This window comes from Lagopus leucura, unplaced genomic scaffold (assembly GCF_019238085.1).
Source record: "Lagopus leucura isolate 7727_CA_CO unplaced genomic scaffold, USGS_WTPT01 Super-Scaffold_100049, whole genome shotgun sequence".
Taxonomy (NCBI): Eukaryota; Metazoa; Chordata; class Aves; order Galliformes; family Phasianidae; genus Lagopus; species Lagopus leucura.
Genome location: NW_024962295.1, coordinates 1,231,306 through 1,257,109, shown reverse-complemented (window position 1 = coordinate 1,257,109; position 25,804 = coordinate 1,231,306). Strand labels below are relative to the sequence as shown.

The 25,804-nt window shown below is 44.0% G+C and overlaps 1 long non-coding RNA gene across 1 annotated transcript; it reads left to right on the top strand.

The window, feature by feature from the left end:
• The first annotated feature begins 3 nt into the window (after positions 1 to 3).
• LOC122187652 lies at positions 4 to 2,387 on the top strand. The gene is made up of 2 exons (XR_006181370.1): positions 4 to 1,328; positions 2,146 to 2,387. It is a non-coding gene; the product is annotated as an uncharacterized LOC122187652 (long non-coding RNA).
• Positions 2,388 to 25,804: the final 23,417 nt, after the last annotated feature.

Genomic DNA, 25,804 nt, shown 5'->3' with positions numbered 1-25,804 from the left:
GGAATGGGCTGCCCAGGGAGCTGGTTGTGTCACCATCCCTGGAGGTGGTGTGTAATGTGGTACTAAGGGACATGGTTTAACTATTGGTAGTAGGTGTATGGTTGGACTGGACGGTCTTGGTGGTCTTTTCCAACCTTGGTGAGTCTGTCATTCTATTCTATGATTCTTGGGTTTAAAATCAAAGCAAGAAATGATCTACTTTTAACGTTCAAACTGAATCAAGTTTCCATTAAAGATACAGCTTTATGAAAGAATTATGAATTTCTCAGTGCAAAGAAAATACAAATTGTTCATTTTCAGAACAGATCACAATTGTAGTCCTCAACATGTGCTTTTTTCAGCTTCATGCTGCAGCAATGCCAGTTTCACCTGTACAGCACCAGTCATGTACCTTCCTAGCTGGGACCTAACACCTCTTACAGCCATGAGAACCCCACCTCCACTGCAGTGTCACTCTTCTTCATAATGCATACTATCTGTTAATGACACAATCTGTTCCATAGCAGTTAAAGTCTGTTCAGAATTACATGGCAGGGCTCACAGAGTCTACACATTGACATAGAGACTCAAAAGCCATGGATGCAGCCAAGCTTTTTGGGAATGAATTGGAAGCTCTCAGCCCTCTTGTATGCCAAACCATCTTAAAGAACTGAAGCAGGGCTGCCTGCAAGATTCTTAGTGACATGTGGAAACATATCAGCTTGTGCTGCTTAAAGGAGAGGGTCTGAGGAGCTAGCCTCTGAGAGAGGGTAAGGGCTTAGGAATAACAATTCAATACGTGAAGATTCAACCAGTTGAGCAAGTTGAATGAAGGCAAGAATACACAGCTGCTTTTATCAAATGTGTCTGTGTCTTTTCCTCCTCATGATATGACCAAGATATATGTATGTGTCATGGAGGGTAGCATGCAGGAAGTGCTTTTCCCCCCCACTCTAGATCATTCTTGTTTTTGCACACTACCATAAATGCTGCTTTTCCTATACATCCTTTCTAATTTTTAGCAAAATATCATTAGCAATAAAATTCATATTTGAGTGTGTCTTGTCTTTATGTTTGATAATTCCAACAGTTCTCACATAAGTAGTTTGTGGATGAGTGCATGTTTTCTTTCTGTAGTCAGCTTACAGGATGTCTCCATTGCAAGGTGGTCAGAAAACAACGCTGCGATTCATTCCATGCCCCTCCAGTCTCTCCTGAAGGCCTGAGTTACAAAGGCCAGCAAAATGGTAGCAAAATGCAGCTGGAAAGTTGTTGGAGCTGAGCTCAGGCTGACGAACCTTTGCGCTCACCACTCAATAAAGATGATGCGATATCTGCACAGTGACCAAGTAAGTGCACTAACTCCACTATATTGAGATTAGAATTAAGGCCTATTTCTTGTTTAATGGAGTTGAAGGCTTTGCCTCAGAAATGCTTAATCTTGGATATATGCAGAGCTGATCCAGATTTACCATTTGACACCGTTATCAAATCAACAGATTTGTGTTGTTTAGTATGGAAATAAGCAGCTTGAAGCACAGATGTTGCTGTGGGCAAAATGCTACTGTTTGCTCTATTGGTATTTTCTGTTTATAAATTGCTTTTAGTGGAGTTGGGCACAATCAATATGTTTGTGTAGGCAAAGAAATTACATGACCACAGTAAATCCGCTACCTAAAAGCAGAATGGGAACTGAACTTGTGCTTGTTGGAAGGACCACAGCACACTTGAAGCACCACCCTTTCTTTCTGCACATTTTGCTCTTACTGCCTGAGAAGCAGTGTTTTGTTAGCCACTAATCTGGGAATGAAAACAGAACTGCTGTTTCAGCCAGTCGGCTGACAGAGGAGTATGTCTTGCTTTTCTCCCCAGCTTGCTGTGCTGGCTTTTCTAATTTCACTGGTGCTTGCTTGCATCTGATGTATTCCCCAGCATAATCACGCTGCTTTACATTCACCCTGCCCGCCAGAGCAAGGCAGTGAGCTAAATCTGCTGTGCAGGGCTTAGCTGCTCCACACTGCCACAGACGTACAGCTCAGACAGCAGGCTTTGCCTCTGCTACTGCTTTCCTTTCTACCGCACCTCCTGTCCTGTTTGTGGCCCCTAATTATGACAAGAGTAATTAATCTAAGCTGTATTCCTTCGGGTTCCTCTCACGTGTTGCAGCTGAGATGTGCGGAGCATTGCAGAAGTGGGAGCCGTGCTGCCATGTCTGTGGAATTGAAAGGTTCCTTCATTACGTTGTCAGCACCTATTAGAAATCAGAGCTTGGAACAACAGACTGACATTAATACGCTGGTTTGGAGGCTTCTGGTTACCACAGGCTATCTCATCAGCTTTCAGAGTCTCCGAGGCATTTCCAAAAGACTCCAGACTGACCAGACAAATAAAGCCTCCAATGATTCTGATAGCAGCCTTGCATTATATGAACGAGAGCTACGGGAAAGAAGGGGACAGACCCTTTAGCAGGGTCTGCGGTGGTAGAACAAGGGGAAATGGCTTCAAGGCTAAAGAAGGGAGATGTAGGTTGGATATGAGGAAGAAGCCTTTTACAGAGGGGGTGGTGATGCACCGGCACGGGCTGCCCAGAGCCTGAAGGCGGCGGAACGGCGCCGACACGCACAGCGCCTGCACGCAGCGGCCGCCAGAGGGCGCTGTGCCACCGGCCATGGCGGAGCGGCTCCGCCGCCCGCTTCCCGCCGGCGCCCTGCTGGGCGGCCGCACCCACCGCCCCGCTCCTTCCTACAGAGCGCCTCCCGGGCAGCGCGCTCCAAAAATCGGGAATAGCAGAGCGCACGGGAAATCGCGCCCAGTCCGCGGCTGCCCCACCAGCGCTTCCCCTCGCTGCACTCAGAGCCGCGCGGTCCCACAGCGTTCTCCGTGCCCTCGCGGAGCTCTGCCGCACTCTCGCCTCACAAATAACAGCCTGGGCCAATGATAACCATCGCGTTCACGCGCAGCAGAACCGGCAGGGCTGCAGCCTCTGCAAGACAACGTTTTCCAGCTCTACTGCTGCTGAAATGCAGCTTTTCATGGGAACGCTTGCTGACATTATTCTGAAAGGCCGTTTCCATGCCAAATTTCCACGCTCACATCCCTAGCTGCTGCAGCTGATGAGCTGTTTATGATAAAGTCATGGGTTTTTTCTTTTGCTCAGGAGGGATCTGTTCAGAGGCTTTTTGTTCTTATCCACGTGAGCATCATCAGCACGTAACTCTGCTTAACATCTCCACACGGCTGCCTGGTTCAGCAGGCGGAGTGTGGCTGCCATGCCTGTCCGGCCATGCCTGGTAACTGTACACTCGATACAAAGACTGAATCACAGCTCTCTAGTCAGTAAATTTGTTTGCTTTTGCCCCGACCAGCTGACTAAGGGAAAACAGAGGCAGAAATTTGTTCTTCAGCTACTCTGGAAAAACTAAAGTAAGCTGTCTTGCTAAAATTCCTCCTGATGCAGAGGTTTGCCATAATGCCGTGTGGGCACGGATGGAGGCAGATAATCAGAGGCCTGAAGAAAAGACACAGAGGTGAAGCCCCCGTGACTGGCACGTGGCTGTTGGCTTGATTCTGGAACAAATCCTAGTACTGATTTCTCAGCATTTACCAACACCACAAGGCATTTTTAATTTCCACGTTCCTCAGCCTGCAGATCCGACCTACCCATCTCCTAGTCTCAGCACAGCAGACACTTTCCTCTTCCCAGACAGGCTCTGAACAATGGCACCTCTTACACCTTACCCCAAAATCAGTGTTCTCAGTATCAGATTCGGATGGTTGAGAAGTAATAAGGAAAAGTACTCTGGCTTCCTATACCCTGTAGTTTTCTCCAAAAGATATTCAATCACCCCCTGCTGCTTTTCTTTTTTCCTTTCTGAAAACTTCACCATTGTCTCGCTGAGCTAAGAAGGCAAAATTGTGTAAAGACCAGAATAATCCCATCAATCAATAGCTATATTTCTACCTGTTTTAAAACCAGTTGTTTCAGATGTCACTATTCCAAACGGCTTTTTTTTCCTCATCAATATCTCTGTCAGCTGTGCAGATAACCTATCAGTGGAACTAATTGTTAAAGCTGCGTGCCTATGAGCGCTCAGACTGGGATGTGTTGTCCTTCTGTGAGTGCAATAGGAAAGCCGGAAATAAATTCAACCCAGGCAAAATGCAAGTTCTTTCTGGGGTGGGTGTATGTCAATTGAGTTGAACAAACATTTCTGATGTTTTCTTTGTCCTCAGCACAAAAAATAAATGCAGAAATGCTTATTTCAGCTCTGTCAATAGCCTGGCCCAAGCAGTCAATGTGTTCTACTTTGGGCATGGAAACAGCTCTGTTGACTTGAGTGGCACACACACACATGCATCTTCAAGGTCTTGTGTCACTGGATAGGCCAGCATTTCTGTAAAAAACAAAGCCTGTGAGCATTTGAGGGGAGGTGGATTTCTCTGTATGTGGTGCAAGAAAACAGGCCAAGCTCTGAACCACTGTAAGAGAACACTAGTGAATCCACATGTCAGCTTGCACCCTGTTTTATTGCTAATGAAGGCTCTCAAAGTTCCATTTCAAGTAAAGGAAATGCCTGAGCTGGAAACAAAACAGTCTGCTTTTCCTTTCAACTGAAGTTTGACCAAGTGTTTCAGAAGTGACCCCAATATGATCTTTTGCAGAGGCGTCAGCATAGCCCTTTGTGCACAGAATCATCTACAGGTGCTGCACACTGCACTGTATTTTAGTGAGTCTCGGGGAAAAGAAGCTCAGGGCTGCATTTGGTTGTTTCTGTTAAAGACCACATGGCAGTGTGAGCTGGGAGGTACGACGGTGGTTTTATTCAAATCCCTGCACACCCCAAGTGAAGGAGACACAGGGATGAGGATGCACTGGGATGAGGTGTTCACCTGTTGGGCTATGAGCAGCAGCAAGTGCACCTGAATCGGGATCTTACCGCAGATAAAAGCAGGCTTTGGTCACTAAAACCACCCATTTTATACACGGGCCAGATGTAGTGAATGATACTCAAAGCTCTCCTGAGGATCTATCCTACGTTTCCAAGCACGGTTTTCACTGTTCCATTGACCATTTATAATGAAGGCATAGCAATTCCTCTTCCTTCCCCACCACGAAAAATCAGCGTTCTGTACAAAATAACAAAGATGGACTTTTTGTGGTATTTCTTAAAGGAAAACCATTCTTCTGACCAGCTCTCCTAAAAGCGTTACTCAGACATGCAGGTGGTCCAGAGATGAACACATAACTCCCACCAGCTAAGCTTACTTTCCTATTATCCAGCAAGATTTCTGCCTCGCAGCTTAAGGAGACAACTGTAATACTATGTGGCAAACCCACAGGTATCAGTTCACTCCCCTGCTGTCACATCTGCTGCCTCCACCTCACTTAACTCTGCTCGGCTCTGTGCTGCGGGAGGCCAGGTGGCAGGCAGGGCTTCTCATAGGACACAAACAAAAGTCAGAAAAAGAGCAATATTTTAGTATGATCGACTCCTGAGGCGAGGTAGAATGAAATCCTTCATCTCCTTCTTACATCTGATCTGCTTTTTTTTCTTCTTTTTTTTCTTTTCTATGATATTCCTTTAATTAGGCAGCTGTTCTCAGGTGCAAGCCATTTGAAAGCAGCTTCATACCACCGAGTTTGTGATATCTCATTTATCTCCAAAGCCACCTGCTGAGCACCCTGCCAAAGCTAACTTAGTACAGCCTGGTGGGCAGGCATGCAAGAACACTGCAGCCCACTACATTCTGGTTGTGGGTCCTTACTGCAGCAATTTCCATACCTGAAATAGAGACCCACAGTCTTAGTAAATAAAGTATCTTTCATCATGAATGAAGATCCTTTCTCCAGGACTGTCTTATCATTAGTTCCTTTCATGACACCACCAAACAACTGGTCTGCATCCACAGGTTGGTTTCATTTCTGCGGTTGCTCACTGAGGTATTGCAGTAGGATATCATGAACAGCACAGTGCTTTACTTGATACAGAACCATTGGTAAGCAGCCACGGTTTGCAAAGCTGCAATTACCTCAACTGTTAAAACTGGGAAGGGAAGTGGACAGCAAGACTTTACATTAAGTGAAACCAATTCCAGAACATGTACCTGATGCTGAGAAAAGTGACTGTTCTATTTATGTTGTCGTATAACTGAGAGACTGAGCAAGTTCTTCCACTTTGCCTATCTGTTGGGCTCTATCATTCAGTCTACCCCTTCGGGTGATCTCCAGGGCTTCAACCCGTTCTTATATCCAATACAGTAGCAATCAATGTTGTAAATACTGCTCAGGCATAACTAGAGGATAGGGACCTTCAAATGCTGTTTTGCGTCATCTGCGTGAACTCAGTGCCATTTTCCCAGGCCTGACTCTGTTCTGAGTGGGACAAGCAAGCTGAGCACCAGCACCCCACTGTCCCCACAGCCCTAGCTTTGAGCTAGATCTTGCTTTTTCTGTGGTTTTTCAAGACCACTGGATACAGGATTTTGATATGGAGGTTTTGAATCCTTTTCTCTGAAGATTATTTGAAGCAGAAGGATGGTTCAAAGAAAGAAATAGAAGCTTACATGCTCAGTTGGTTGCATGCCCAGAGCTGAAATTCCTGTGCACAGGCCAGCAAGTGTTTGCTACTGTCAGCAAGCTTTCTGCAAATTGCTGTGCAGCTCGGCAGGAACAGCTTGGCGCTCAGATTTGCTGTCGTGATCATGCTAGTTCTTTCTAAGCTGGAGCAGGATCTCAAAACAAAGCAGGAGTCCTGCTCTGCAAGCCCTGCTTCAAATACAGCATGGAATGAGAGGCTCCAAGCACCACCAGGTAAGAATTTTTAAACATAAGAGCAATGCCTACAAATCAGTCCCATTTCAGGACAGCGTGATTGATCTACACCTGTTCTGGGATGGCTCTGCTGGATGAAGGAGACACGATGTTGATAGAAAACAAGGTGTAGAGTCAGTGCTCCTTGCAGGTGTGCCACTGAGCACAGGTAAAAGGCACGTGGAGCTGCTGAAGGCAGGCAGGGCATGTGCATGCTGTGCACGTGCTGTCGTGGTGGGGGTGCTCTGCTTGAGCCAGGCCTTATGAATACACATTATTTCCATTGCTTCTTCAGCTCCAGTAGGCACAGCTTTACCTCTCTGCATGACAAATACACACTGGGCAGTGCTTTCTTTTATGAGTTTAGCTTGCTTGACTACCACGTGCATCAAGGCCACGACCAGGCATCCCAGGGCTGCCAGTCTGTGTGCTGAACCGTGGGAGGTTTTAAGATGAGAAAGGTGGAGGTGGGAAGCGCCTCTGAAGGATGGTAAATCCATAATCGAAATCAGAGTAAAGGGCCAAGCAAATAGAAGAGCAAGAACAAAGGGAGAATAGAGACCTGGGCAGAAGTCTTCAGTGGCTCTCAGAAAAACGACCGCCCTGTTGTCAGCCCAACGCAATGAGCGGTCGGGGAAATGAGTCAGTCTTCATTGCATGCAGCTGAGAAAAACTTTCTTGGGCTTTTCTGTGATCTTACCCAGCTTCTCCATGCTGGAAACAATCTAACAATCTTCCTTGGCCTTTTATTTTTGTGCTTTCCACACACGTAAGTAATTAAAAACAAAAAAGCGCTAGGCCTGACTGTGGTGGGTGAAGGAAACAGCTAGCACACATGTGAAATGGCAGGTCTCTTCTGATCCAGAATGCTTGCACTGCAGGAGAGAACCATAATGGAAGCCACTAATACAGCACTTTAATGAAGACACCCCCGTGCAACATCTGACTGTGAGCAGCCGTGCTTAATGTTGACATGCTTTGGCAATTCTTGTTTATAATCCTACCTACGGGAGAAACAGCGCTGGAAATGTAGCACTAGTGCTTTGGTTACAGACTGGAAAACAAACAAAACCAACATGTATGTAAATTAAGAAGATAATTTCCTTGTTATGTTTTTCTAAGTTGAGGGGAAACGTGTTCTACTCCTGGGCCCTGAACAACAGGAAAAATGCCAGGCCAGGTAACTATGTGATATCTGCTGTAAAGTTCTGGCTCTCCTACAGTGTCCTAATGCTCAAATTGCTAGGGACATCAACGAAGTGAGAACACTCCGTCGCTAGGAATCAAGTCATTACTGCCAGCTGAGAAAGTGCTCTTCAGCAAATGCATTGACATTCTCATAAGATGAGGTTCTTTATCCTCCTCAGACCATCAGAACATGAATAAGCCAACCGGAAGGCTTTCATCTTGTTCCATAAGTCTGGAGGTGCACTTCAAAAAGTCTGTTCTGACACTCAGCCGCATACAAAGGGGACAGCACAGCAGAGATGATGCAGAAATGTCAAAGTTCAGGGTGGCAGACCAAAATGACTTTCAGTGCGAGTTCAAACAGTAAAAATACCATAGTGATAAGTGTTCCTTTCCACTAGATTTGCTCTGAAGCGTTAGCTCGTTCATCATTCTAGCAGTCGCTACCACGTTTGCCCCGTGGTAAACTACTTTATCAAACATAATGCGTAAAGCCATCAAAATTAAAAGACATCTCACAATAGAAGACAGTCTCCATTAATTTCCTTGTGTAAGAGAGCTCAGTTACCTACTCCTGAAGCTAGCTGATAGACTCACCTTTCATTAGCCCCAAGATTTTAATGCTGATGATAGGGAATGCAAATGCTGCTTGTGTTAATTGCAAAAAAATAAATTTGATACAGTAGAAAATGCAAAATAACTTTGCTCTAGGATCAACCAGTGTGGAGGAAACTCAGTGTAGAGTGGGAAAGCACTGGTGCAGTATTTGTTACACCGTCACCTTTCATCATCAGCAGGCACTGCCATATGTTCTCTTGGAACACTGGCCCAGAACACCGGGCTTCTTGGTGTCTCACTCAAAACACAGATTGGTTGATGATAACATCCCTGCTGGGACCCAATGGCTGCCTCTGTTGGAATGATGAGAGTGCAAAGCTGTTTGGCTTACTTCCCTTGTTGGGGATTTTGTAGGTTCCCATGAACAGGGGAAGTTTCAGTAATGACTCCTACACACACACACACACACGACTCCTTTTTGCAGGAGCTATAGGATGAACCAAAGTAGCCAATTTTTATGGTTTGGATGAGAAACAAGATGAAAGCCTGTACCTTCCAATGCATTTCAGACACAGAGTTTAAATCAGCACCCAGGATTGAATGCAGACAAACGCTCAGCAGAAATCCAGGCATGTCTAAAACAGTGCTGTGTATTTAGTCCAAGCTCAGACACTGCACATGCTGCTCAAAATAAATGAAGTAGAAAATTGTTCTCAGGATTGGTCATGCAAAATTGCACAGCTAGCGTTGCCCTTTGTTTGCAGCAGTTCTCAGCGTGAGGCTGAGCTCAGCCATGTCAGCTGCATTTCCTGAAAGAAAGGAGATGTCTGTGTTTGTCCAGCCTGGAGCTGGCAAGATGCAGATCCATGCTGCTGTGCAGCTTTTCAGTTGCTCACACCACGCTATTCACAGCGTAACTGAAAGTCCACACACATTCCAGGGGAAGAAAAGTTAACAGCAAAACGTTCTCTTCAAGTTTGTAGTTCTCAGCCATAACCTGTAAAACATTAGCTTTTTACAGTGAGCCCTTCTGTTTCCTTACAGCCCCAACCCTGGGCTGTCACGTACAGTGCGAACTGCCCCGTGTCATCTGGTGGACATTCACCACCAGTGACTGTCTGCCAGGAGCTGTGGCGAGAGGAAAAACAGTTGTTATGAAGCAGCTCGTGTCACACAACTTTTGTACCATTTCTTGCCTGCTAATTCAATTCCTGCAAGCTCCTTACTAATCACATTTCCAAAGCAGTTGGGATTGCAGTAAAACTTTTTTTTTTCTTCTGAATGTTTTTGGTGAGATGTTCTGTAAAATAAATCAACTGATATTTCTAAGCATTGTACAGTTTTCAGAGTTAGGCTTCAACAGAGCACAGGCTGAGCAAGCCACCAGTGCTGTTGGATTGCTTAAATGAAGGTATCACTTGTGTGCCATGCTGGACTCAGGCACACGCTCTAATCACTCCACCACAAAGGTCATATTCCTAGCATCTGTTCCAATTGCATACAATGTCTTCTACAGGACAACATGCTTGCAGAGCATACACAGACAGTAAGGTGGTGTTTATTTTTTAACTTAATGGAAAGTAAATGTGTTTTAGGAGCAAGCTAAGGAAAACATCTCTGGAATCAATGTATTAGGTTCAGTCAACGTCACAGTCCATTAGTAGTCCAGTACCTACTGCTAAGCCATTTCCTCACTTAAAACTCTCAGCTAAATTTTCCTAATATTCATTTGCAAATAAATCTTATTTGGGACAATCACAGGACAACCCACAACTCCGCCTCTTCTCCATCTCTAATTCAAGTATTTCTGATCAGCTGCAGACCCTACTCCCGTCATTCTTTCCTATCCCTTGCCAGTTCAGCTTTATGATAATCTGACCACATGAAAGGCCAGATGGGAGGTGAACCCACAGACACTGAAATCACTGATTTCCCCCACTCCACTCGCAGCTGTAAGCTTTGTTGCTCTCAGCTTACTCTACAAACTAGTGATTCGCTAAGCTTTGCAGGGTGTGCATGGGCTGAGCTTCAGACAGGACCAATGCTACCTTGCTACTGCTTCAAGTGATTGTCTGGAAAGACAGCTTTTGACATTGCAGTTGACATATATATAAAGAAGAGTCCCTTTTTTACCTTGCTAACTTACATGAAAGTAGGGTTTGCACACAGGGAAGTTTACAATATTAATCTACTTTTTTTCATCAGTACAGAATGTAGCCATTGATTACTATCACCTGGTGTCACTTACAGCTAGAAGTTCATCTTACCATGTGCAGTAGCCCCTGGGGGTACGTACCACACAGGGTGCTTCCTTCACACCCACTCTGGGATAATTATCTGCGAGACTCCAGAGAAGAAAACCATTAGGTGTAGATGTAGTACTGAAGGACATGGCTTAGTGGGCAGTAGTGGTGATAAGTGGATGGTTGGACTGGATGATCTTAGAGGTCTTTAGAGGTGATTCTAGGATTCTTTGATTCTATGATTTCTTGCATGAAAGAGGCTTTACTATGAGTGTAAAAACAGTGGGAAGCCCTAAAAGGGGAAAATACATCTTGAAAACCAGCGCAGCATCCAAGGGAAACAATTTGAAATAGCCTTAAAATAATAATACTCCCACTTGTGTTTTTAATATACATAAAAAGTATCACAAAAGAGAAGGAACAGAAGTGAAACAGTAGACATAGATGCTCTCTGGCATGGAGCAGTCCAGTACCTGGAGCAACCCAGGGGCCTGTACCCAGCCCTACTAGCCAGCCCAGGGCTGACGCTCACAGCAGCCTACCTTGCCCTGTCATCTTCTGCTAGGAGGATGCCTCAAAAACCTGAGGGAGAGTAATTACCAAAATCAGCACTTTTCACAGCTTGCTTCTGGACCAAGATAATAGCACTGGGAGATAATATGCAATATAGTGTTGAAAATGCCACTGAACAGAAACATTCAATCAATGAAAGTGGAGAATGCAGCAAGGAACCAAAGCTGCAATAAACAGAGACATTTCTTTTTTTTTTTTTACTTTCCTTACTGCAGCTTCTTATAAGGGCTGAAAACACTGCCCTTATATAACTGACCTCTGCCTGAATGCAACTGGAAAACTTGAGTCTAATCACTTGCTCCCATCCAGTGGAGCCTTCTGCCTAGCTCAGTATCCCTCCTTTGCCTGTCTGAGGGGCAGCATCTGTTCCCTCTGCCCTAGTGCTGCTCTGCCTTGTGATCCAGCTTCACTCAAAGACAATGATCCTCATAAACAACAGCCCTTCTGGATAGGCCTTATGTACACTGGGGGTAAGAGGCAAGGAGGATGGAAACAAAGCAGAAGAGAAAAACACTTCAGATGACAATAACTGAGAAGGAGAGAACAGCACAGCATCCATCTAGCTGCACAAGATCCATTACGCACGGCTTAATCATTTTGTTCTAAATTTTAAGAGTCATCGAGAGTGCTGTTTGAATTCATTGGCTTACAAGATATTACAAGATATTTACCAAGCAGCAAGCTGTTGTTATTTCTGAGATGTTTCAGAGAGGCACATTTTGATAAAAATAAAATATATAATATATGAATGCGTGGGAAGAACTAAAAGGAGAACTTCCTAGGAAGATCTTAGCATATCAGTGGGTCCATGGGTGCAACTGAGTGAAATCAGAGCTGCCTCAGATCTGAGATTTAATGCCTATCCAGTAATCTTGTCACAATGACTTTATTCCCTTCTTATTCCCTTCTTACATCCATGGCAAAATCCATAAGCAAAAACCAACACAGAGATTTCAAGACATCTGGGGCTTAGCAAGCATCATGGATGAGTATCACAGTGATTCCTATTCCATTTTATTTGGTCCACCTGCCTCCACTTCTTCAATTCAAAGCTACTGGCATGAAGAAAGACCCACACAGACTTGAGTGGACTTTGAATCATTTATACAAGGGGGGGGAAGCTGTAGTTAAGCTTTATTTCTTTCACTATGTACAAAGAATTTTAGATCTGATTTCGATTTTCGATCCTGCATCTGAAAAGAAGATGCTTGCAATTTTGACTCACAGCACAAGAGAATTATAGGGATTATGTACAACAAAAATCCTCAGCACTCCATAGGATCAAAGCACTATTTGAATATTAATCAACGCTCAGAGAAGATAGCTTCTGTGTTACTACCCTCACTTTTGAGAGTGAGAACAGAATACACGACTTGCCCTTCACCCAACTGCAAATCAGATCAACAGCTGATCTTCAGATGGAAGACCTCATAGAACCTGCCATGGGGAGCACAGCACTTCTGCCCAAGAGGACTGATGTTGGAAACAGGCCCTAGCTGCCAAAAGGATCCTCCCCCCTCCTGGTACCCAGGCCAGATGCTGTGCTATTTAATGCCTGTGTCATGAAAACCAGGCATCCTCTCTAGACTAGTCCCACCACTGGACATTCAGGTGCACTGAATGGCATCCTTTTAGGTCATTATGCATGCTTGAGGCAGTGCCAGTTCATCTGCTTTGGAAATAAGATACACACAGCACTGCTCAGGAGTCTTAGGTAATGCTGGCAAAGTAAAACCAATAAACATAAGGAAGGAGGAAGAATACGGATGCTGGTCAACCAGCTTTACTGTGTTTGCTTCAGCTGTGAACTTGAATAAACAAGCTCCAGAAAGCAGAAAAACCAGGGAATCCAATCTGTTGGACTGAACTGTGCTACAGACATTAAAAAAAGATAAAAAGAAATACAGCTGAAATCCAAATATGGGTTCCAGTCACTGGAGACCATCTCCAGAAGATGAAATACTCCTTAAATGATGAAAACAGTAATTCACAAGAATAAGACTGCCGTGAATGATGGGATTCCCCTTCCAGGAAGTTAACAGAAATACGATTCTAAAATTTAACCACACTCATTCATCACCAATTCCCCTTAAAATGATTTACGGAAATACCTATGTTTTATTATTATTACTTTATTTAAAACGCTTTTATAACCCTGAAATTCTGGTTCACCTGTAGATGACACAAGGGAAAAGCCAGGCCTGGTTCAGCAGCCTGGGTCCCAGCGCTGGGGGGCGCCATGTCCTCCCATGCCCACACACCTGCACCAGAACCAACACGTTATGAACTGGTGGCCAACTACAGGATTTCACAAAATCTCAGTCCAGGGATGTTTCTGTAAATCAAGGGCAGGGAGTTGGCTTGGGTAGAAACTGTATTAATAACAGAAAGGCTGCACAACTTCACGGTTCATTAGGTACATCAGCAATGTTTCCTTTTAAAGCCGTAGACTGGACTTACATTACATCCAATCTAGCTGTGGACTTCTGCCAAAAAAATAAGCCCCACACCCATCATGTGCTTCAGCAGCTTTCCTTGCTGGTGGTGCAGCTGGGCAATGCCCATGCCCAGTTCACTGAGCTCATAGAAAAGTAACTCCCCAAATAAAAACAAACTTTTCTGCCACATCAGCAAGCTGGTCTAACTGGTGAGCAGTCACACAAGAACTGGAAATGGCAGATGCTGAGCACGCAGTGGGAAACTGTGACCAGATGTGAGCAAGGGAAACTCTGATCCTCTTCCACCTTCACTGCAGCCTTTGTTACTGCCTAATGCACAGAAGTGCACGGATCATAGAGATCAAAGCTGCTGTCAGCTACACAACACTTCAGTTCATAACCTTCACCTTTTATGCACATATGCAGTATTTGTAGAATTCCCTGGTTTTCCTTTCCAATGAATGCTCTTCGTGTGTGGACACAAAGATCTCATCGGACAACTGCATCAATACACTGTGCTTTTTGGGCTAGAAGTGCTTAAGTGGTTTAAGACACACACCCTGACAAAAAGCTACAAGCACATCTTTCAGTGTAGGCCAGATAATGTGTCCCTGCTATATTCACCACTGCTTTCTGATGAAAACCTCCATTTCTAGATACGTTGTCAGCTAGAGTTCCCAATCAGCAAGATTTGCTTGGCTGTATGTGTATTGATATTTATGAAGTTTGAGGCCCATGCTAAAAAAAGACCAAGTGTTTGATTTTATTTTTTATTGAATACTGTAACACAAGTTGGCAAGAGAACACACAGAAAAAAAACCCAACAAGCTCCCTTAATGTTAAATCAATGATTCATTTACTCTTTTCATGATTAACTGCAAAGTAGTGGGAACTCTAATGACTTTTGTGGATGCAGTATCATTTAATCAAAATGAAAAAGATCTGAATGGAGATAATGGATTTTTTTCCCCCTCCTCCCATGTCAGTAAACAAGCAACTATTTGCCCCACACTCCAGGTCCTGGGGAAAGCTGATAGAATCAGCATGGAAGCCTGGACACCACAGCACAGGAGCACCACAGCTGTTTTTCTTTTAGAAAGATGCATCTGTCCCCTTGCTGCTGTACAAGTAACACCTGGCCAAAGTGATGGACTAACACCAACTGGCTAAAGCTGGCCTCCATCTCAGGCTTTCCAGAGTGAAAGGGAACTGCAGATGCTCAGCTCTTGTGGTATCTAGTTTAAAAACAAAAAAAAACAAAAAAACAACCAAACCACAAAACATAACACAAGAGATCACAAGGCAGCAGATACCCCCAGTAGCTCACAGACCGACATCAAGTTTTAGCATTTCTCTAGCTAAGTGCAAGCTACAGTTGCCCCCGTAGAGCCTCCCTGAGAGCTGGACTAACCCTGAGAACAGGGCAAGGGCCACCACAGCCAAACGAGGACACAGCAGACAAAGCTTCCTCAGCTCTCTGAAACGCTGGGGCTGCCTGGGACGCCACTCAGAGCTGCCTGCTGTGTTCCAGTAGGAAATGGTCCCGGCACATGTTGCAGATTGCTTCACAGAGGAAGACAAGAAAGGAGCAACGCTGTTTTTAAATAGGCCTCTCTCATGTTTGCCCACTGCCAGCCTATGCTGGCAGGTGAGAGGAGGAACAAGCGAGGACTTCATCTGCTGGAGCTCAAAGCTGGGAGAGAGGAGAGCGAGGACGCCAGCTTGGCTCTGCACCGCGTGGCAATGTGGTGCCACTTGCAGCAACACGACTGAAAAAATGCCAGGCATCTGTGCCCCCGCTGTGCAAACCACAAGCAAGAAGAGCCAACTATTTCCCTTCCCAGTGAGATCTACAAAAATCCCCTGTGTTATCTAATCTGACACTCAAAGAGACAGCCTGCTGTTGATTATTTTTAACCTAATTTAGCTGATGCTAATTGTTCTGGACCTCTATAATTGTGCACAGAGCTTTGTAGCAGCGGTAGGACACAATTATCACCAGCTTCATAGGGATAACGTTATGCCAATATCACATTTGGTCCACATTTTCAACACTGTTGAATATCTTCTGAATATCAGAATATCAGCATTCATCTCCTGGGAGCCTCAGTTTTCATTTCCTTCCCCTTCCAAGCAGTACTACAGACACTCCCAGCCCACCTTTCAGCTTCACATCAGACCAGTGTCCCAACACTGTGTCCTCTGTCCCCCCCAAGGAAAGATTCACCTCCACATAGCCTTGACATAGCTCACCCCATCTCCTCTTTAGATGTGTGCAAGAAGGGAAGTGTCATCTTGTACCAGGAGGGCCAAGAAGCCATGGTTCCTTTTCCAGAGAGAGGGGGAGAATCAGTCGCTCCTTGCAGCAAATTCACTGAAAATATCTCAGCAATTAGTGGAGCATAGCAGTGACATCTCGTATACCACTGCTGGATGCATGATGATAGCATGAGGCAGGAGTCAAACACAGCTCAAACCATTTAGGGATGAACAAAACGAGACTTAAACTCCACTTGGCAACCAAGAGAGAGAAAGCACAGACCAGAGAGCCCCAGTCTAAATGCATCACTTAATAAATGGACAGAAATGCTGCACGTTAAGTGAAGTTTGCAGATAGTGGTCCCAGGTTTAGACTCTGCTATAAGCCACTAAATTATCTAGTGACTCTAGAAGCATCAAATGCACAGATAACAGTGCTGCCTTTGAACATTTTGGTACATTTTTCTTTAGTGACAGATGAAAGAACTACCTGCTTAACAGCTATACCTGCTGGTTCCAAAAATATTTTAGATGCTAATATGTCTCTACATTGTAAAGTGGAATAAAAAGCACAGTCTGTTTGCTCTTATCAGCAGCACAGATGCAATCTCTGCCATTTCTCCCAGCAGACTCTCTCAGTTCACCATTTCCTCCTCCCCTCCGAGTCCAATGCAAGGAGAATCTTCTCCCATCAGCCCAAGCAAATGGCCAGCTTGTTCAGCTAAAGCTGAGCTCAAAAAGCTTAAATGGGAGGTACTGTAAGGCCCATAACTTGGTTTCTTGAACTGCAAAGTTAGCAAAGTGGAGAGAGAGAACAGAAACAGAGGAGGAAAAAAAAATAATTTGATATTATAACTATTTTTTGGACGCTGTAGGCTAGATATTTCTTCCTTTTTATTCTAGTATTTTAAAACACGACTACAATGAATAGTTAGGCAAATGCATAGAGAAGATGTATGGATTAAGGAAAACCAGGACTTTCTTCACAGAAGAGGCAAAAAAAGCAAAAAAGCATAGGGAAAGGTTGCACCCCAGACCTACTTGGCCACTCAGTGCATGACCTGGAGAATGCAATAGGTGAGGTGACCTCTTCTTTGTTAGTGTAACTATGTACTGACAGGACTCCTACAAACAGGATCAGTTGTGCTTTTAGTTACTTTCTAATTGAGTCTATGGAATCTGAAGAAAGAAATCTTGCTCTGAGCCTGGAACTCACTGGGGTCCTGACAAGCAGTGTGCTCTCTGCAGCTACCTCTACCCAATGGGGGGGGTCTTACCTGGGGCCTCCACTGGCACTGGAGTCAAAAGTCATCACAAGGTCAGAAACCTGTACAGAAAGAATGGCCAGAAGGGAGGAGGCAGGAAGAGATAAAGATGCCCTTTTCCCCATAGTGGTTTCTATTTATTTTTATTTGAAACCACTTCTCAGGATAGAAGGTTTCATGCCACGAAGTACCCGATCTAATCCAGCTCCTTATGGCTCATGGTAGAAGGCTACTGGTGGATGACCTGAAGTCTATGAAGTCAGTACATTCCTTGCCAAGGAGCGCAATGACTGCAGGATGAGCAGCCAATGACTGCATGGTGAACTGTCAAGGCTGAACAAATACTGTGTGCTTCCACAAATAGATTGCTAACGTGTAAGCATGGTTAAATGCCTGCTACATTTATTGCATTTAAGATTTAGAGGAAGAAAACTCAAGAAAAACCATTCTGTTTCAGAAAATACATGTTAACAATCCACCCATTCACATTCTCATCCATCTCACTGCTTTGGGGCTGGCTTCACATCATCCACCAGGAGTTGTGCCTCCCCTCTTAATTGAAATACGACCACGAAGGATCATTATAAGGAAAGCAGGGACTGGAGCGCTTCACATTAAAAACAAACAACAACAACACATGGACAAAAATACCTTAATTTCATATCAAAGGATAGATTGCTGTTCATTTCCCAGTCTCTGCAGAACTGCAAAGAATCACCTTATGGAAAGCGGAATGTAAAAATATGTAATGAAAAAAGTGAAAATCCTGTTGTTAAGGTAATCTCATCTGATACCCCTGTGTTGTAGTTACTGGAAGTAATGCTTGACTTTAAGAACGGTATAAAGGAATTTTAGAGAGAACAAATAGATCAAGTGATGTTTATGCTTGGAATGCACTCCCATAAATTTTTGGAGAAAGTGTAGCAAAGATTAATTGAAATATTAAATCAGTTTTATGGCAATAGAGGAGAATGCAGTTCATCCCTATTTGTCACTGTACTCAATAAAGCACTACAGCTTAAGACTTTGATTTACAAATAGTGGAGGAAAGGACCCGAGCACTAGCATACTGCTGGGAATCCCTAAATTACAGGATCTGTGTTAAAAAAAAAGAAGTAGTAATTCTTATCTACTGCTACTAGACTGGCACTGCATTATAAATCTAGAATATGTAAATAATAGAAGGACACATTTAGTGAGATTTGATCAGCTCTTGCACACGGCCTGGTTCTGTTCCCTTTGCATTTCTAAGGCACGGAGAGCTACACCATGCTCACCATATTTCCTATACTCATGCTTTATTTTAGAACTGCATGTCTCACGTTTTATCTCCTTCAATGGATGCTCTGCACAATAACCTACAAGGTTAGAAACTACAACCACAGGCCCATGTCCTCCATTATGGAGGACTGCATCATTTTCAGTGAACTGAGAAATTATATATTGGATATGAAAGCAAGACCCATATTGAACCACAATTCTCCTATGTGACAAAATGGCTTGAAAAACAGCTGGGGCACACTCCTGTTTCACCCCACTGTCATCTTGCTCCTGCTGGCGTTGCCTCATTAGCACCAGCGCAGTATTTTAAACCATGCTGGTCAAAAGACTTCTGCTTTTCTTCTCTGGTGTGCCTGAAACCATTTCAAAATCTTCCATTAACCTTAATGGGCTTTGGAGTCAGCCTCCATAGCTGCAGCTAATGTGAGGTCACCCCTGGCTCCTCCCAAACCCAACTTTACTCCACGCTGCTAAGTAATAGGTTGTACATTTAGCAACTGTGCTTTAGCCTCATTGCGGTGCAGGAGATTCCTTGGCACACAAGAGTGCTAGGACCGCCACATTCCATGCCAAAAATAATGCATTCAGCACAAAAATCTGAGGTTGAAGCTACCCAATATTAGAAATAGCTATTAGCTTTATTCAGTTTGAGTGACCTTTAACAAAACACAGCTGATGTTCAGTGCATCACTTGCTCCTCGGTCTACACTGAGCTTTGCCCTGACAGGGCAGCCTGCCACAACAGCACATCAGTACAGCTCTATTGCTTCCAGTCAGAGCAGTGCCCATTTATCACAGCCACAAACCTGCTCCTCTGTTCCATCTGTGTGCTGAACTGCAGGTGGCTGAATGAGCAGTCCTGACCACACCAAGAAAGTCAGGGAGAAAAATATGTTATGATACAAGATCGTTTAACATGGGTGAAAACTACCAGCCCTATAAATACAGTTGAAACAAATTATTCCTGTCTGTATTTTGTCTCCTATGTCGTGGTCCTATCTAAGTGCATGTCTGAATTAAGCTGGCAGAGCTAAGCACTCTTAGGAGGGGATGATGCAAAATGAACAACTCCCATGACGGTGGGCTCGGAGTTCACAGATCTGTTTGTTAGCCAACCTTTGCAGGAAAGTATTGCAGATCAGAAGCATTGGGAAATGTCAGGAGCTGCCACGCATCAGTGATTTTTGTTGAAACATGGGCTAGAAGGGATGCCTAGCCATGTAAGCAGGCACAAAGGGGAACCTGAAGATTTGGCCACATGCTGATGAACTGCTCAGTCCGCAAGCCACCATTAGACAGGATAGGTATCCAAGGTTTTGGTTGCTGAATTCAATAAAGAGGCAGCTGAAGAGCTGGTGTTGTAAGGTATCTTCAGATACCTTACTACAGACACCTCTATCCTTCAGAGACACACAGCTCAGCCAAAAGCAGCTTTGAGATGGGAGACAGATGAGACCAACAGTTGTGTGTCCCAGGACCCCTCTTGGTGTATTCATAACAGTGTGTCTGCAAAGGGCCTCTGGTCACCCTGGCCTGAGCTTGTTTGCATCCTGGCTGCCTAACCAGGACCCACAGAACATACTTATTTCAATAAGGTTATCTTCTATATGAGCTGCTAAATCCATAGCAGGAGATTACTTTTTGGCCAAGCAACTTTTGTTTCATGACCTTAAAGCTTTCACACCAGTTTTTAGTCACAGGAGATTTAGAAAAATAACAACTCAGCAATGGGCACATGTTGAAAAGCTTCCACATGGCTGAAGGATGAGCTCCTGGGGTAAAAGTATTTTCTACCTTTCTTAGGTAAAAGAAAGGCTGGTCAGTATGAGAGGGCTCAGGACTGTTTTGTATCTCTCATAACAGAGAGAGAAAAAAAAAAAACTGACTGCATTTTGAAATAAAACTCCAGAGTTACTGTCCTATGGGAAACCTCTTGGACAAGGTGGAGGTTTGGTTTCTCTCCTCTTTCCTAGGTGTGTTCCTTAGCAAACAGTGCATTAGGGAAAGCAAACCTATTGTCAACAAGCTCACAAGCAGCAGCAACAGTTAGGAGCAGGCATTTCCACTGAGAAACCCAGAGTGTTTACAGGAGTTAAAAAAGAGTCCCTGGGCAGACAGGTGACTATGGGGAGAGAAAAATGAAGTGCCTCCAAGAGTTTGACGATCAAGAACATTTCTGAATTGCAGTGGTGATGCTTAAACAATGCATAAGTCCTGAAAGACAGCTTAGCTGCTGTATGTTGGATACAAGAGATGAAGCCCCTGTGAGAGGGGTCCAACCTAGGTCTAAAATACATTATGTTCTTGCTGACTGTAGGACAAGAAATGGCCGTGAGTTGCAGCAGGAGAGGTTTAGGTTGGATATTTGGAAAAATGTATTCCCTAAAAGAGTCATGAGGCATTGGTGCAGGCTGCCCAGGGAGCAACTGAGTCTCAATACCTGGAGATATTTAAAAGACGTGGATGCAGTGCTTAGGGATGTGGCTTAGTGATAGACCTGGCAGTGCAGGCTAACAGCTGGACATGATGACATTAGAGTCCTTTCCCAACCCAAGTGATTTGAAGATTCTTTCCTGAACTTGAGACCTAACAGCCTCAAGGTGCACAAATGGCATCTTTAAATGGACCCTTCCAGCAAAGCATCCCTTTAGACACCGTACATGTTCAGGAGCATCTTTCAGAAGAGAAGCCTCTGTCTATCCCTCTTGTGCTGTAATCCCACCCACCACTGCTACCAGCAGTGCTCTGAAACTGCTGGGAAACTACCCCACCTGGGAAATAGCCTGTTTTCATTTCAGAAAGCCCTGGGATGAGCTTATAAGTGGAAAACACCTGTGAGATAAGGCATTTTCTGCCAGGGCACTCAGGATTGATTTTTAGCATGTTTGTGGATTTTCGCCTTAAGCATAAGCCACATGCACACCCTAAACTGTGTAATAGCTTTAATTGACTTCGTGAAACTATTCACAGCACAGAAAGTGAAAGCACAGCTCTTCCTTTCCAATGCTTTGGCACTCAACCTAATGATGTTCCATGACTGCACTAGCTACTTGCTGGGTCCAAACCAGCACATCTTTATCACAAAGCGAATGGACTCATTCTCATTCATGCCAAGTGAGATATATTCACTTGAGACAACATTAATGTTAATAAGAATAACAAAACTCTGGGAACAGGACCCACATACAAACATCTGTATTTTTTCCTAGTCTTCACGTTTGCTGAAAATACTATTAAATGTTAAAAACGTATGGATGAGAGAGGGGCTTGAAATTTTCATGCAGTCTCCTCAGCATTGCTGGAAAGAAAAATGAGAAACTCTGCACCGTCTTCAGCTTACAGCAGCTCCAACTACATTTTAAAATAATAGCTTGAGAGGCTCTGCATGGAGGGTATGAGAAATGTTCCACATGAGGTGATCTATCAGAGGGAAACCTTGAAGCCTGAGAAGGAGGGAAAACAATAAATCCCCAGGATAAATTTTAAAAGAGGAGAAAGGAGAGAGATTTCGTTCTGCTGCATCATTTGACATCATGAGCATGCACAGGGGAGAGCATTTATGTTTCCCACAGGATTGGTTCTGTAAACAAATGGATAGGGGCTAGAAAATCCAAATTCCAAAAAGAAAAGGTCAAGGCAAGACAGAGGTGAATCTCAGACATAGTGGCCACAGCTGATGCCTGGTTCGATTCCTTGCTACATTTTCACTGCTTTATGGATGGGTTATGCAAATTCCATACATGCTGGAAATTTGCAAGCAACATCTTAGATTTGCTGTAAAGTGATCCTGATGCAGCAGCAATGCTGTGATTACACTGGAGATCCTGACACTTTTGTTTCAAAGCCCTGTATTCCATCAGTCAGTTTTCAAGAGAGGACCTTCCCATTCCTTGCTCTCTATGTCTGCCTGACCTGTTCTGTGGCATGCTGTTCTTGTTTTAATAGCACACAAAGTGGGTTGGCAAAGAGGATCTACCTACGTTCTTTTAACTGTCAAGTGCCAGCCCTCAAATTCAGAAGTTTTCACCAAAATGTGGTTAAGTCCCAGAAATGACACACACAGAGGACTCTCCAAAGATTGGGTCCCTCTCCTCATCGTAAGGCAGCTTTTAGTGCCACTGCTTCTCCTGCAGCAGCACCTGGAGACAAATCGAATGCCATACACCCTGGTGCAGAGGAATTCTTCCTATGGCACAAAGCACAGTTTACCCTTTCTCAGATTTTCTTCCCTCTGTTTTCTCCATTTGTAAGTCACTGTCTTTCACCATTATATTCTGTTTAAATGAGAAATTATTTTGAGGAATCTCTCAACCCCATGAAATGCTGAACAGAACGGTGTCACATTCTTACCTAGCATATAGCCACGTCCATAAGAAGTGATGCAGACAAGCATTCACAATGCATCTCTTATGTCACTGTAGGCTTAATTTATACACACTGAAACATCCTATTGGATTCCAGAGAAGTACACATAAGCAATTAAATTTAAATACATACTCTGGATACCGTATCAGATCAGAAAGATCAGAAAGTATGTATACGGATCCAACATTCAGTTCCATCAATTTGATAGAACAAAAGGGAATGGTTTCAAGCTCGAGGAGGGAAGGTTTAGATTGGATTTCAGGGGGGAAGTTCTTTAGAGAGAGAGGTGAGGTGCTGGAACAGCTGCCCAGAGCAGCTATGAATGCCCCATCCATGGAGGTGTTTGAAGCAAAGTTGGATGGGGCCCTGGGCAGCCTGGTCTTGTGCCAAATCTGGAGTTAGCAGCCCTGCCTCTGGCAGGGAGTTGGAACCTGATGACCTTTGGGGTCCCTTCCAACCCAAGCCATCCCATGATTCTATGATACTGTGATTCAGTGTGTTGTGCTGTGGGCACATCTTAAGCTTCACCACCCAAGCCAAAGAGAACAACACCAGCACGGAAATGTTTATAGCAACTATTTTCTCTGGTCCTCTATGTTGCTATTGTAAAAGCTCTAATATATTATATAAATAAAACAGAAAACAAGTAGCATATCTCATCAGAATGCATAAGTTGAGACCAAGCTTTTCCCGTTATTTTGCTAGTTTTTCTCTCTTACTCACAGTCATGCATCTCAAAGGACCAGTTGGTTCTGTGCGTGTTATTAATGAAGCTCATCAGGCAGAAGGTGCCAGAGCTTTAAATAACCCCTGCTCACAGAGCTGCCTAACTACAAAGTCCTTGCTATGATTTTTCACATAATATTATGTTATGGTCTCATTTTAATTAGGTAGCTGAACATGGTTTTGAGTGAGAGTGGACTACCTATACCAAAAACCCAAGCAGGGAAATAGCCTTTGCTATTGCTACACTAGTCACATAGAAGTAGATCATCTTTCAGAGCACTGTCAGGTAACATCAAAGTGCTTCTCTGGGAGATAAAGGATTGATTAAAGTCCCTGCACTCAGGGATATATATCTGCATTCATCTTAGAATTATTTGTCAAACACTCAAGATCCCTGCTCTGATTTGTGGAATATATTCATAAAGTTACCCTTTAAAATGAGTCCTGGTTTATTTTTTTGCATTACTTTTTTTTTTTTTTTTTTTTTTTTTTTTTTGTTATGAAAGCAAACACAGAAGCCACTTCTTTGCCCTGAAATCAAGCCCTGTTATTTTTAAACACAGCCTTGAATTACATTTACTGCATGTTGCTGGTCATAAAGAATGCAGCTGGGAAAGCTGGAAGTGGGCGTTAATGCACCTTTAAGCAAGTTCATAAAGCACAGCCACTGCTCCAAACAAAGGGTTGCAGCCAAGCTGGCCCTGACACAACCAGCCAAGCAGAGGGAGCCAGCAAGAGATGAAACAGGACCCACTGGCACAGCGCTGCCCAGACAGAGGATGGAAATGGAAAAGCATAGGACATGCTTAATCTTGCCATACTCTTTAAGAGAAGAGAAATAAGCACATTGCAGTTGTTTTTCCCCAACTTGTCATACCTGATGCACAGGGTATTGATCAGGGTATTGATCACAGCAAGAATGCTGTGGTATTACCCTGAGTTTAGATCACCATAATGAAGCTTCTCTCTTTAGAGGTGCCCAAAACAACCAAAAATAGTTCAGGATCGATGTACTTACTCCCTCCCCCCATGCTGTGGGGCAAGGTCTCTGCTAACACAGACCTCCTGCCACAGGACATCCCAAGGGCTGGCACTGGAAACACCCTGAATTCCCATAGCTAACACAATAATCTTATGCCATTAAACCTAGCTGTCTCACCATGTATTATTTTCTTTTATCCATTGTGTTTACATAATGCTATGAATTAAATGAGTGATGGGACTCCCTGAGACTTTTTTTTAGCATTGGCAACCTTGGGTCAAGACCAAGAAGGAATAAAAATCACAGTTTTCAACACAGCCCTGCTGAAAGAAGTCATCAAGTGTTCTGACACCATTCATACTCAATGGTTACCGCTAGCATTAAGATATGTCAAGTAGGAGTTCACCATGCTGGGTGCTATACAAGTACACTGACAAGCAGAATTTCAAGGCCTCGTGCTGCAATTTGCTCATGTGAGACATCAACCATATCTTAGATTTTCATTGTAAAGCCACATTCCTGTACATTACTTTAGACTGTTAATATGGTGAGGGGATCCCCCCCCAAAAGAGAGGAGAAGAGACCTCAACCAATGGCAAATGACTGCAAGTGTCACTGTTGGTGTCCCTGTGCTTCAAGGTACAGGTGAGGCCAGGACAGTGTGACCAGTACCTGCTTGAGCCCACTGACTCCTCACCCACCTGTTACTGATAAGAAAGTATGTGTGAAGTCATCTGATCTGATCTATAGGAACTGCATCAGTATGGAAGAATCAGTGCCCCAAGAAGGAAGGAGATGTTATCTAGACAGTGCTGCAATGCACAGAAAACCTAGTTCTATACAACCTCTTTGCAAGTGTCTGATTTATAATTGATACTCTATTGTTTCCTTTGGAGACCTGCATTTATCACTGACACTTGGCTGCATGGAGCAGCTGGAACACTTCTACCTCCTCTTCCAATTGCTGGGGCAAACTGTGATGACAAATGAGTCCTGGGAAGGCATGATTTATGGCTCCATTGCTTCAAGGTGCACTAAAGATTCTTTTGTAGAAATTAAACTCTGCTTAAAAGGCCTTAGATACCTGAGGGTGACCTCTCTTCTTCCCTGCCACAATTCCCACTACAAATCACTGA